Raw genomic sequence first — 14,169 nt, 5'->3', positions numbered from 1 at the left:
TTATTAAGTGCTTACTACGTGTCAAGCATTGTTCTACGCGCTGGTGTAAATACAAGGTAATTGGTTTGTTCGCGGTCCCCATCCCACATGGGATTTACAGTCTGAATTCCCACTTAATCCCCACACTGCCTCCTGAATATTTCTTATATTTTGTTCTGGAACAGTATATGGGCCTCTTAGGATTGCAAGTTTATTGTACCTTCTTAGAAGAGGATAGCAAGAGACAAATGGCCTTCTCAGGAATTGCCCAGGTATGTTTCTCAGGACAGTTCAAACCTTCCAATCATTTAGGATGTTTCTGCAAAAGAAAAGATCCAGGTTTACATCAGAATAAAGAAGCTTTGCAACTCAAATGATCACAAGGGGATCTCCACTACTGTTGTTGTACTTCGAGTTCCAGAACTATTCATGACACATGCACTTTTTATGGTATTTCTTAAGTACTTACTATGTGCCAGACACTGTACTGAGCACTGAGGTATATGTAAGATGATTGGGTTGGACACAGTCACTGTCCAACACAGGGCTCACCGTCTTAATATCCATTTTAGATTAATATCCCGATTAGCCTGTAAGCCCATCAAAGGGCAGGGACTGTCTCTGTTACCGATTTGTACATTCCAAGCGCTTAGTACAGTGCTCTGCACATAGTAAGCACTCAATAAATACTAATGAATGAATTTTACAGACAAGGTAACTAAAGCACAGAGAAGTTAGTTAACTAGCCCAAGGTCACACAGCAGACAAGTGGGAGAGCGGGGATTAGAACCCAGGTCTTTTGAGTACCAAAGCCATGCTCTTTCCATTAGGCCATACTGTTCTCCAAACTAGTACCACTGTCTACTGCTTTAAGTATGCACAGCCTTGTATCTTCTGGAAGCAGGGCTGGAGTCAAGGAGATGTGAAAGTCCCTGTAGAAGCTGTGTGTGGTGGGGGGGGGGCGGGGAGGAGGGAAGGGGGCAGCGGTTGTGTGACAAATACTTCTAGGACAAGTCATTTCCAGAGCTCCATGTCCCAGAAAACCTTGGGACTGAATGATGCAGGATCAGGGAGCCAAATGACCCCGATTTTGCATGGCTCCCAATAGAAAATGGTGGTGGCAGAGATTCAGGGGCTATTTCTAAGCATGGAACTAGTTCATTCATTCATTTATTCAATAGTATTTATTGAGCGCTTACTATGTGCACAGCACTGAATTAAGCGCTTGGAATGTACAATACGGCAACAGATAGAGACAATCCCTGCTCAGTGATGGGCTCACAGTCTAATCTAGTGAAAGCAGTCCTGTAAAAGTCCTATTAAGAGGGCTCACATTCTAAAACAGATCAGAAAATGTGCCTTCCTGAGGCAGGATTTGCTTAAACAAAAGCACAAACAGTGGCATTTCTGCCATAGTCCCATCAGATCTGAGGTTATTGAAAGGGAGCAGATGAAAATCCTGCCTCTCCCACCCTACTTGGTCAATTTCACATTCAATCGACTGCCAGTTCCTGCTGTTTCTTCCTACTAATCATGAGATCCACCTTTTCATCTCTATACAAACAGTTACCACTTGCATACCAATTTTGGTCATAATTGTGGCTAGATTATTGCTGGTCTCCCCTGCCTCCATTCTCTCCCTGTCCAGTGTATGTTTCAAAAGTCATCTTTCTGATGAGTGCTTTCTGTGCAGAGCACTATATTAAACACTTGAGAGAGTACTATATAACAGAGTTGGTAAACACTTTCCCTGACCAGAGTGAGCTTACAGTCTAGAGGGATTTCCCTTGTAACTTAATTGGATTGCTTCTAGGTTCCTAAATGAATAAACAACTTCTGTTTCTATGGCAAAATTAATCTATTTCTTCTCCTGGATGTAGTCCCCCTAGCACAGAAATCCTTCCAAATGACTTTAAAAGGATTGAGCATCAAGAAACTAGAAGACACAGTCATACAGAATCAAACACATACATACACATATATACAAATACATATGAATGAGTCACCTTCTTTCATTCATTCATTTAATTGTATCTATTGAGCATTTACTGTGTGCAGAGCATTGTACTAAGTGCTTGGGAGAGTACACTACAACAATAAACACTCTCCCTGCCCACAGTGAGCTTACAGTTTAAAGGGGGAGAGACTAACATCAATACAAATAATTACATACATATCTAAGTGCTGTGGGATTGGGAGGGGGGAAGAACAAAGAGAGCAAGTCAGGGCGATGCAGAAGGAAGTGGGAAAAGAGGAAAGGGGGGGGCCTAGTCAGGGTACGCCTCCTGGGTGAGATATTCCTTCACTAAAACCTTTAATACGGGGAGAGTCATTGTCAGAGTTGAGGGAGAGAGAGCATTCCAGGCCAGAGGTAGGAAGTGGGCATTTGGTAGTTTGGTTTGTTTAATTGTCATTGTTCACCAACTGCTTCATGATCGTAAGTTCTTTGGGGGTTTTTTAATTGGTATTTGTTAGGCACTTATTATGTGCCAGGCAGTGTACTTAGCTCTGGAGTAGATACAAGCTAATCATGTTGGACATAGTCTACTTCCCCGTGGGACTCACAGTCTTAATCCCCATTTTACAGATGAGGTAACTGAGGAACAGAGAAGTTAAGAAATTCGCCCAATGTCACACAGCAGTTAAGTAAGTGGCAGAGCCGGGATTAGATCCCAGGTGCGGACTCTAGACTGAGACACATACAGGACAGGGACTGTTTCCAATCTGATTATTTTGCATCTTCTCTAGGGCTCGGCACAAAATAAGCACTTAATAAGTGCCCATCATTATTATTAACTCAATTCTCTATAATGAGTCATTTTCCAGTGAGAGGGTAGGAGAGCGAGGGGAACTGAGGGGTTGGGGGGATGAGGGGAAAAGAGAGATGGGAAGGGAGAGAGAGATAAAGAGCAAAGCACCTTCTGGGTACTTTGGGTCCCAGAGTTCTGGCTCAGAAGAGACTTTCAGGAGGTGATAGGCTGGAAGAGTTGGGACAAGGAGGAGCAAGATCAAGAGCAGCAGCATGAACAGGGGTTGGGAAGAAGGACTCCTCCTTAGAATTCTGCTGTCCAGCAGCCTGTACTTAGTTACTCTCTCTCTTTTGTCCCTATCTCTTGTTCTTTTCCCATTTCCACAGTAGTTCCTGCTACTTTCCCTGATACCTCCTCTGCCACTATTCCCTCTGAAACCTGACTACATCTCTGCTGTTCCTCCTCTGCCTTAGCTGTCTGGATAACTCTCAGACTTTCTTAAAAAGACTTGACTCTACAATCAGTTAAGAAACTGGCATCAGTGCATAACTCTAATCCCAGGTAGACAGGGCTGGGCATCCAAGACCAACTGATAAAAGCTATTCATGGAGTTTACTACAAAGTTCATGGAACTTTACAGGTGGAAGGAGTAAGGCTGCACTCTGTCCCTTCCTTTAGATGTAGTCACTGCTGGACAATCTTAACTGTCTCCTGATTCTTTTAGTACTAGAAGATGGACAATGTCTTCTAAGAAACACCCTTTGCTAGTGCTTCCCTTATTGCCTAAGTTATTTGAACCTATTCTCTCATGCACCTTAATCCTTAAACTATGGCCTACCGTGTTGTAGAGCATCTACTCCATGCAGAGCACTGTACTAGGCATTTAGGAGCATACTAGAAAATGAGAAGTCACAGTCCCTGCCCTAGAGGAGCTAATACTCAAATTGGGAAGCCAGACAAACCCCAGGGACATAGAAATAGTGGAAAATAAAGGGACAACATGAATATACCTCTAGACTGTAATCTCCTTCTGGCAGGGAACATGTCTACCATCTCTGTTATAACACATTCTCCCAAACACTAAATACAATGCTCTCCACACAATAAGGGCTCAATAAATACGATTGACTGATACACTTGGAACAACAAAAGTAAGCAGAGAAGCCTAATGGAAAGAACATGGGCCTGAGAGTCAGAGGACCTAGGATCTAATCCTGGCTCCTAACTTGTCTAGTGTGTGGCCTTGGACACATCACTTAAACTATTCTGTGACTCAGTTTTCTCCTATTTCAAATAGAAATTCAATACATGTTCTTCCTCTCCTCTCGGCTCCTCTAGGCCCTCTCCTCTAGGCTGTGAAACCCATGTGAGACAGGGGCTGCATCCAAACTGATTAACTTGCATCTATCCTAGGGCTAAGTACACAGTATAACACATAGTATGCACTTAATATAGTTTTATAAAATAAGGAAAACATTAATAGATAAATGAGTGTGGAATATTAATCCCATATACAGTCAGTGTTCCAATAAAGCATGATTTCACTACACATTCTAGATACTGTTCAGTTGAGAAAATTGAAGCTCATGATTTTGACAGCATAAATCTACATGGGAAGATCTTGACAGCAGTGTCAGAAGAAACAATTGTATGCGTGAACACAATATTGGTCAAGGCACAAATACGATTTGCATTATAATAATATAACATATTATTTTAACAGATAATAATATATAAGGTTGTGTAACTATAATAATGTGATTTATTAAACATAATAATAACGGTATTTGTTAAGCACTTACAATATATGAGGAATTGCTGGGGTAGATACAGCTTAATCAGGTTGGACACAGTCCCTGTCCTACATAGGGCTCACAGTTTTAATCCCCCTTTTATGATGAGGGAACTAGGCACAGACAAGTAGCAGACCAGTGGTGGAGTCAGCCCAGGCCTTTGGTCTAACCAGTAGGCCATGCTGCAATGTTTTCTAAAGACTAAGTTCCCCAAGAATATAACCCCTAAATTATAGGAATAAATTTTATGAAGTCAGGTATCTTGTCTTTTTATTCTACTTCATTTAGTATAGTTTTCTGTACAGAGTTACTGCTCAATAAATATTATTTATTGTTTGATTGAAAAGTGACTGTATACATGTAGTTAAGGAGATAGCACAATGAAGGAGGTTGGGATTAATCAGGGAATTCCTCTTGGGGGAAGTTTTTCTAGTACTGCTTTGAAGGTGTGGAATATCATGGTTTAGTGGACTTTCTGTTGCGAGGAATAGAGTCTTATGCATGGAAATATGTGTTCAGTGAAAGTGGGAATCACGGTACCACTAAGAGGTTTTCTTGGAAAGGAACAAAAAATTTGAACTGGGGAGCAGAAGAAGAAGATAATGGAGAGGTGTTTAGGGAGTAACTTCCGGAAAACCTTGAATACAAAGGTCAAAAAGTTCTGTTCGATGTGAAGGGGTGATCCCTGCTTCTTAAGATCTAATGATTTACTGATCTCAGTAACTAGGTGACACTAGGTGGGTAGAATGAGTGCATTTTTTAAAAAAACAGCTTTAGAAGTGGCAAACAAAGCATTTAACCTGAAAACTGCCCTGAGAGCCACTGAACATTGGGATGCAAACCCACTCTGCCTTTATGGATTAGGGATAAGGGAACAAGTGATTTACCCCTAATTGAGAGCCTGTGTAATTTGATGCATTTTGGGGCTGGCTTTCAAAATATATTTGAATTAAAAGCATTTTCAGAAGTGAAGAAAGGAAACAAAAGATCTACAAAATGAATAGAAAATTACAGATCTGTGAAACACAGGAATTTCAGTGGACCAAATGTCAGTTGGTTAGTACAGTGCCTGGAACATAATGTTTAATGAATACGATTCAAAAAAGAAAATCTGCCCAATTGTCCCAGTGTCAAAATTGTCTCAATAGTGACATTATCTCAAGGATGATGCCGTAACATGTTCAGACCACTAGGGGACCATCCATCTTGCACTGTAGCAGAATATTTTTAATTTACTTAACAGTACATGACCTCCAAGTGATTTGAAAGATTTAACAGTCTTCCCCATAAGGTCTAAAATTCTTAGAGGGTAAATTCAGGCTCTGGGTCAATTGGACTTGGTACTTTACTTGCGATTGTCTATCTGGCATCAAGAGAAGCGGCGTGACTTAGTGGAAAGAGCCCTGGCTTGGGAGTCAGAGGTCGTGGGTTCTAATCCCTGCTCCTACATTTATCTGCTGTGTGACCTTGGGCAAGTCACTTAACTTCTCTGTGCCTCAATTCCCTCATCTGTAAAATGGGGAATAAGACTTTGAGCGCCATGTGGGGCCACCTGATTACCTTGCATCTACCCCAGCGCTTAGAACAGTGCTTGGCATATAGTAAGCACTTAACAAATACTACTATTATTATTATGAAAATGTAATGTCAGTCTTCTGCCAGACACAATCTCTCTCTGGCTCTTCAACCTGATAGTCTTAAATAAAAGAGTCTGTCTTCTATCTTAGATTGTGAACCTTGGGAAGCAGAGGGTCCATGTTAAATTCCCTTCTGTATATTGTCTCCCAGCACTTAATACAGTATTTGACACAGAGTAAGCACTTTATAAATACTATCATTACTACTATTACTATTACTATGACTACATTCTTCCTTCTTTATATCCTTTGGAAAAACAATAGTAGCTTGGGATAAATATCTTACCCCTGATGACTTATTAATTAGTTGAAAATTCTTTGATGAGCCATGGTTTTAAGGATTATAATCATACTTTGCATATATACAGTGCCTTTCATCTTAGAACACTTTATAACTATTAGTCCAATTATTATCCTATTTTCCTAGGAAGACCTTAGGCAAAAGAGGATTATGCTGGCAGATTCTGAGTTAGGCTTAGAAGATACAAATCTTAACTGACTACACTACATTCTAGATGACAGCTCTTACTTTTCTTCCTCCTAGAAATTAAAGCTTCACTTCTAATTATTCTGGAAGTGTAGAATTCTACTCACACGTATTTTACAATGAATAATCACTAGTCATATAATGATTCTGCTGGTAACTACTGTATTTTTTCAGTTGATGGCATTTTATGGAATTGTCATTGTCCATCAAGTGACCTTGGAAGTTATTAGTACTTCTATTCCTCTCAGGCAGTTGCATTTCACTGATTGCTTGTATGCTTTTCAAATCAGCTTACAGGGTGCTCAGGAATAAGAAGAAAATGAAGGTTCTTACATATTCTCAACAGGAGAAATGAGCATAGAATGAAATTCAGTTCCTGCATAGCTTGGCTATCTCCCTAATCACATACCTTAATTGCCTTGCAAGATCAGTCTTCCCCTTTCTCCTTCCCTCTCCAAGGCTATGGCACAGGCAATTCTCTTTTTCAAGTATTTGGAAATGCCTCTTCTAGGTGTCTTCAAGGTGTAGGTCTTTCCCCAACTAATCCATAAGTATCTTTAAGAGAGGACCGTCGTATCAGAGTATATCATCCTCTCCTGCCTTCTTGGAAACTTTGTGTAAACTGAGACAGTGATCTAGTCCAAAGTCTGTGCTGCAACAAAATCCGTCCTCTGGCCCAGGACACCACAGGGCATGGTTCCCACACAACCTGTAATTACTCTCCAGTGAGGTGAAGGCTTGATCTTTGCAAACCCCACCCAGCCTGGGGCTGCTGTTTCCTAGGACATGAAATGAGAAGACTGAATGGCAAACCACTGACACATTTCCAACAGCTTCCTGGACTGTGGGATTGCAGGGGACATCTGGATTTGTAGGGATCTGAGGAAAATTGAATCTCGTGTCCAGCATACTCCCCAATTTATTTTCCCCTTCCTCTTCCTTCCCACCCTCCATTCCTCCTTGTGCCAATCACCACAAGCTCAACTTTGTAAACACCACACTGCCAAGCAGATTGAGACAGAGGTATCTGTGTATTGGCTGGTGACAGATATTTGAAAATGTTGCTGATAGATTCATTAGTCAATCAATCATATTTATAGAGTGCTTACTGTGTTGGAATCACTGTAGTAAGGTCTTGGGAGAGCACAATTCAACAAAATTGGTAAACTCTACCCCTGCCCACAATGACCTTACAGTTAGAGGGCAAAGAGATTATTTCAAGAATTCTAGCTGCAAAAACTTCCCTCTAAGAAATATTCTTTTGTCAAAGAAATCTTGATGAGTGACAAAATATCAGGAAGGAGAGAGGGGGCAACTCCCTGAATATCATGGCCTCTTGGCGACTGAATGGATTTTTGAAGGTTTTTCTTCCAAAGAAGATCACAAGAGTTGTTTCAGGGCAATCTTCCTCCTTATGGCACTATCAATCAAATCGATCATATTTATTGAGCACCTGTGTGCAGAGCACTGTACTAAGCTCTTGGGAGAGCACAATATACCCAAATTGGTAGATATGTTCCCTTCCACAAGGAGCTTACAGTCTAGTGGCAGAAAAAGGCATTAAAATAAATTATGGAGAGGTGCACAAGTGCTGTGTGACTGAGGGTGGGATCATAAAGGATACAAAACCAAGTACAAGAGAGACACAGTATAGAGAGGGAGAGGGAAAATGAGGGCCTAGTCTGGGAAGGCTTACCTAGATAAATTAAGAGCAGCATGACCTAGTGGAAAGGGCATGGATTCGGATAAACCATGCGGTCTTGTGGAATAAGCATGAACCAGGGCAGTCACAAGGCATGGAGTCTAATTCCAGCTCTGACAATTGCTGGCTATGTGACCTTGGACAAGTCACTCAACTTTTCTGTGCCTCCGTTTCCTCATCTATGAGAAAGGGATTAAATACCTGTTCTTCCTTCTACTGTGACTGTGAGATCCATGTGGGACAGGGACTGGTTCTTGCCTGGTTATCATGTATCTAAAATCCGGTGCTTCGTATATAAGTGTTTCACAATTATTCTTATTTTAGTCACAGTTCTGCCACTGTCTTAGACAAGTCACTCTCTGGGTTTCAGTTTCCCGCCCTATAAATTGGGATTAATAACTACCTTTAGATCAACATGATATACATAATGTGAAAGGGCTTTTGAAAAATGAAAGTGGTTTATAAATTTGAGGTTCTATAAAAAAGCAGCTTGGCATTATAAGACAGTTTTGCCTTGAATTGTTGATACACACAAAAACAAAAATAAAATCAAAAAACATTTGAAGTCCAATGAAGAGAGATACCAATCAGAACCTAGACCTTCAAACAAAATGCCATGGAATTCACAAAAGACAGAGCAATGATTACACCCCGATAAGTCATATCTTCATCCTTGAATGATGTCCAGAAAAGATAATTTCATCAAATCATCATTGGATGTAGAGCAGAGTTCTAGGGAACACTGTGCTACAGGATTTTTTTCAGCAAGGAATGTAGGACAGAGAGGTCCCAATCCCCTGGAGTCAATAGCTCTGAAGAAACTTCCATAAGATCAGCTTCCTAGACTAATTTCAAGTTTGAACATTGCTATACACTCTGTCCAGTGATCCCACCCCTGCGATTCTAACTGGCTGTTTTGCTTCCTGAGCTAAGTTATTATCTGATGTTTTTTATAGTTGTTTTTCTCTTCTCCTTCCTCTGTAGTTCCTCGAATATACCTCTTGGGATCACGTCCTTAGCACATCAGCCACCTTTGCTCCTCTACCACTTTTTCCATCACTGTTACCAATAGATTACTGGCATTAGAAAAAAAAATCAGAAATGCCTCCTCCACATGCTTTAAAGCTAATCTTCATTCATTCATTCAGTAGTATTTATTGAGCACTTACTATGAGCAGAGCACTGTACTAAGCGCTTGGAATGTAAAATTAGGCAACAGATAGAGACCATCCCTGCGCAATGACAGGCTCACAGTCTAATAGGGGGAGACAGACAGCAGAGCAAAACAGAACAAAACAAAAACAAGACAACATTATCAAGATAAAAAGAATCAAGGGGATGTACACCTCATTAACAAAATAAATAGGGTAATAAATACTATATACAAATGAGCACAGTGCTGAGGGGAGGGGAAGGGGGAAGGGGGAGGAGTAGAGGGTGGAGGGGGGGGAGAGTAGAGGGAAATGAGGCTCCTCTGAGAGGAGGGGAAGGTGGAGGAGCAGAGGGTGGAGGGGGAGCAGAGGGAAAGGGGGGTCTCAGTCTGGGAAGGCCTCTTGGAGGAAGTGAGTTCTCAGTAGGAAAATTATTATTATTACAAGTTAATCAAGTTGTCCCACGCGGGGCTCACAGTCTTCATCCCCATTTCCCAGATGAGGGAACTGAGGCCTAGAGGAAGTGAAGTGACTTGCCCAAAGTCACACACAGCAGACAAGTGGCAGAGTTGGGATTCAAACCCATGAATTCTGACTCCCAAGATCGGGCTCTTGCCATTAAGCCACCCTGTAATCTTCTGTTTGAGGTACCTGAGTTGGTTCACAATTGTTCTGATAAATGACCCTCTGAGTTAAAATTTAAGAGGAAAAAAATCTGGACCATTTTCAGTTGTTCCCCTGTATCTTTTGATCATTAGAGAAGCTGAATAAATTAGTCCAGTAATACCTCTCAAGGAATTTAAGTCCAGATTAACCTTAAATAACCAAATAACAGCATGTTGGGGCCAGGGACTGTCTCTACCAACTCTGTTATATTGTACTTTCCTAAGCACGTATTTCAGTGTTCAATAAATATAACTGAATGATGTCATTCTTTTTCAATGCATCAATCAATCATATTTCTTGATTGCAAATTGACAATTGTACAAAATCTCAGTAGCCAAAGAAACCGCTTTCTGGCTGAAAATTGTAATAATGCCTAACTACAGGGGTTATTCATTAGCTTTACTCTTTCAAATTAATAAATTCAGTCCAATTTATTTTTTGGCCCCATTAATGACTTTGTCATCTAATTAGAATTTGACTAGAGAAGCAGTGTAGTTTAGTAGGTAGAGCTCAGGCCTGGGAGTCAAAAGGTTCTAATCCTGGCTCTGCCACTTGTCTTCTGTGGGACCTTGGGAAAGTCACATCACTTCTCTGCACCTCAGTTCCCTCATCTGTAAAATGAGGATTAAAACTGTGAGTCCCGTGTGGTACAAGGACTGTGTACAGACTGATTGCTTTTTATCTACCCCAGAGATTAGAACAGTACCTGGCACATAGTAAGAATTAAACAACTACCATTTTAAAAAAAAAAACAATGAAAGGAATTGATTCAATAGTTATCTAGTAAAAGTTCAGTTCACATCATATTGTACAATGTTGATTAACTGTTAAAAAGACATGTAGGATAAAAACTTCATTTATGCTTCCAATTAAAAGACACATACTTCTCCATAGTAAAATACCCATTGATCTATGATAACTATTCTAAATAATCTTACTCCATTATGATATTTGACTGATGTAAATTAACATTAAATTAACATTAAAAAGAAGAATCAAATAAGATACAAAAAAGTAAAGGGAAAATGGTTTCATTAAAATCACATTACCATTCAGAATTTATTTTATCTGAATGACATCACTGAGAATGCAGCATTTACAAATACCTTACAAACTATATTTAATTTCACATATATTTGATTAGAATATTCTGTTAAATATTAGGTATAAATACATTGACCATATAGTCTTGAACATAAAAAGGAAAAAAAAATTGGGAGAAGAATAACCCAGGAAAGAAAATAATTAAGTGCTGAAACCATCCCAAGTTTCTTTTGAAGAATTATCAAGAATTATTTGTTTCTCTTACCTTAACAAACTGAAAAAGACATTTAGAAAGTACTACTATTGTCAACAACAATAAAATTTTCAAGCATTTCCTCTTTATGACATATTTATATAGGAGTTTCCTATATTTATATAGGAGTTTCCTTTCCCAGTAAGATCTGAGTGGTGGATAACATCCTCTAAATAAATATATGTATATACATTTATTTATACATATATGTGTGTATATATATGTATATATATAAATGCATTTATATATATATACAAGATCATATGACTTACCATGGAAAAACTGAGTAATTTTCAGTTAAATATTCCATCCACACAACACCCATTAAGATCAAGTGACATTCTACATCTAAATCCCCAGCTTGAGACACATCTACTAAAGTCTGTGAGAGAGTTTAAATATTAAGAAAGACGTCAGATCCCAGTATGTGGTTTGTTGCCAAAAGAGAGAAAAAAAATTGTATTCCCTCTTTGGGGTCTATTTTTATGGCCTGGCCAGGACCCATTACCTATATCTGAAGATAAAATACTTAGCAGCAATTTTCTCTCAAAGTCTCATCCAAGTAAGTCAGAGGCCAGTGAGACAAAAGGGAAATTACTTGCTCAGCTACCCATAAACTATTTTGAGTTACACCCTATCACAGCCAAATGCAGAAACACGAGAGTGGAAAAAAAAAACCCACTTAACTCAGTTTTGAGCCGTCCAAATATTTCCCTGAAAAAATCATTGAGATACAGGTTCCTCCCTCATCAGTTACATGGTTTCTGTAGTGTCCTATCCTTCTGTTTATCAGACTTTGGTGAAACTCTAAAAATATATTCTTAACTAGAGGGATGAAATAGAGAACCAGGAAAAGGAAGTGGTCTCTTGCTTTGGAAGTATAGAGCCACAAAAATTCCTGCACTGTTTCAGGCAAAATTGAAATCAAATTGGAAAAGTTAGAAAATATTGATCAAATGCTAAGGTTGACTTTGCTTCTTAAAAATAATAAATGTCAAGGGCTAACAGAAAAATTCTGATTGTGAAAAGAGGCAATTTTGTTTACCTTAATGTGATAGGTAATTTTTAAAGCAAAATCCTCGTTGTCAGCAAAAAATGTAAACTTATATTAAAAGAAGAATAACCTAGTATTTATTCTCCCACTTGGGGTTCTTTAGAGAAAAAACAAATAATAAACCAATGAAAATAGACAACAGACGGGTTAAGATCACAGACGTATTACTGGCTCAGACCAATGATCCACCCAGTCCAGAATTCTGTTTCTAACAGTTGCAAGATAATACTCAGAGAAACTATGTGATGTTGCCCTTCCTGACATCTAGTCTTACATGAATAAGGGAACTACAAAACTGTTGTATTTGTTAGGTCTTTGCTATGTGGCAAACACTGTGCTGAGCACTTGGGTAGATAATCAGATCAGACACATTTTGCCTCTCTCCAACCCTACCTTTCTATATAATAGGCTCCTTTGGAATATTTAACCATGAATTTATGCCTCCCATCTTGGACACACAATGCCCTGTGGCAGTGAATGCCTGTGGTAATTATTTGGCAGAAGTAATGTCAACCATGCAACTTAAACACTAAACTGGGGGGTAAACATTGCTAGATCGTGCTCGTCTTTTTCTCAAACTTCACTTCTCAAAGTAAAGAATGTCATACTCTGACATCTGAGAAGAGGAAGTATATTTAGATCATTAGATCATGCTAAAATCAGTTCAGAGTACTGACATTTCTCTCTGTAACCTCTCCTAGAGAAGACTGTGTGTGTTTAGATCTGGGGAAGGAGTGTGGCCTAGCGGATAGAACATATGCCTGGGAATCACAGGACAGGGTTCTAAATCTAGCTGTGCCACGTGTCTGCTTTGTGACCTTGGGTAAGACATTTAACTTCTCTTTTACTGTTACTTCACTTGCAAACTGGAGATTAAGACCTTGAGCCCCATGTGGGATGGGGACCGTGTCCACCCTGATCAATTTTGTGTCTATCTCAGCATGTACCAACTGTATCTCATCCGCTCAACTGTATATATTTCCAATACCCTATTTATTTTGTTAATGAAATGTACATCACCTTGATTCTATTTGGTTGCCATTGTTTTTGCGAGATGTTCTTCCCCATGACTCTGTTTATTGCCGTTGTTCTTGTCTGTCCGTCTCCCCTGATTAGACTGTAAGCCCGTCAAACGGCAGGGACTGTCTCTATCTGTTGCCGACTTGTTCATTCCAAGCACTTAGTACAGTGCTCTGCACATAGTAAGCGCTCAATAAATACTATTGAATGAATGAATGAATGTAGAACAGTGCTTGGCAGGTAGTAAGTGCTTAACAAATATCACAATTATTATTAATTATCATTAAATTAGAGAGCTATACTTTTTCGAGCTAGATCAGGAGCCTGTTACATTTTGCTCAGGAGTCACATTGGACTGTTTTTGAAACAAAATGGGATTCTCAAGCCAGGAAAGTGGAGTGAAGCACTGCCCAGAGTCTAGGGGGAGGGGGAGAGTGCCACTAAACACCAGATGAAGTTTGATGAGATTCCTACTATGAAATCACTATGATGGCCTATCTAAGAGTCTCTTTGCACTGCCTAGGGCTGCTGGGCTCTGCTTGGACTATCAATGCCTAGGGCTATGGGAATCAGCAACGGGGAGCCCATCTAGGACTCTCTGCTGGGCTAGATAGGGGCATGCCAAACCCTCGA

The 14,169-nt window shown here is 39.7% G+C and overlaps 1 protein-coding gene across 3 annotated transcripts in view; it reads right to left on the bottom strand.

Annotated features, from left to right (window-relative positions):
* Window positions 1-12,044, bottom strand: part of CD36 (CD36 molecule) — a 44,781-nt gene extending 32,737 nt beyond the window's left edge. Inside the window, exons 1-4 of one of the 3 annotated variants that reach the window (XM_029078062.2) lie at window positions 11,971-12,044; window positions 11,735-11,844; window positions 7,056-7,425; window positions 200-298 (exon numbers count right to left, since the gene is read on the bottom strand). The gene's annotated coding sequence lies outside the window, so the exon portion shown is untranslated. Of the gene's footprint in view, window positions 1-199; window positions 299-7,055; window positions 7,426-11,734; window positions 11,882-11,970 lie in introns of those variants that run through there. The other 2 variants (XM_007670956.4, XM_029078061.1) reach the window with 2 other exon arrangements.
* Between the last annotated feature and the right edge of the window lie 2,125 nt (window positions 12,045-14,169).

This window comes from Ornithorhynchus anatinus, chromosome 13 (assembly GCF_004115215.2).
Source record: "Ornithorhynchus anatinus isolate Pmale09 chromosome 13, mOrnAna1.pri.v4, whole genome shotgun sequence".
Classification (NCBI taxonomy): Eukaryota; Metazoa; Chordata; class Mammalia; order Monotremata; family Ornithorhynchidae; genus Ornithorhynchus; species Ornithorhynchus anatinus.
This window is presented reverse-complemented; position numbering and strand designations above follow the sequence as displayed.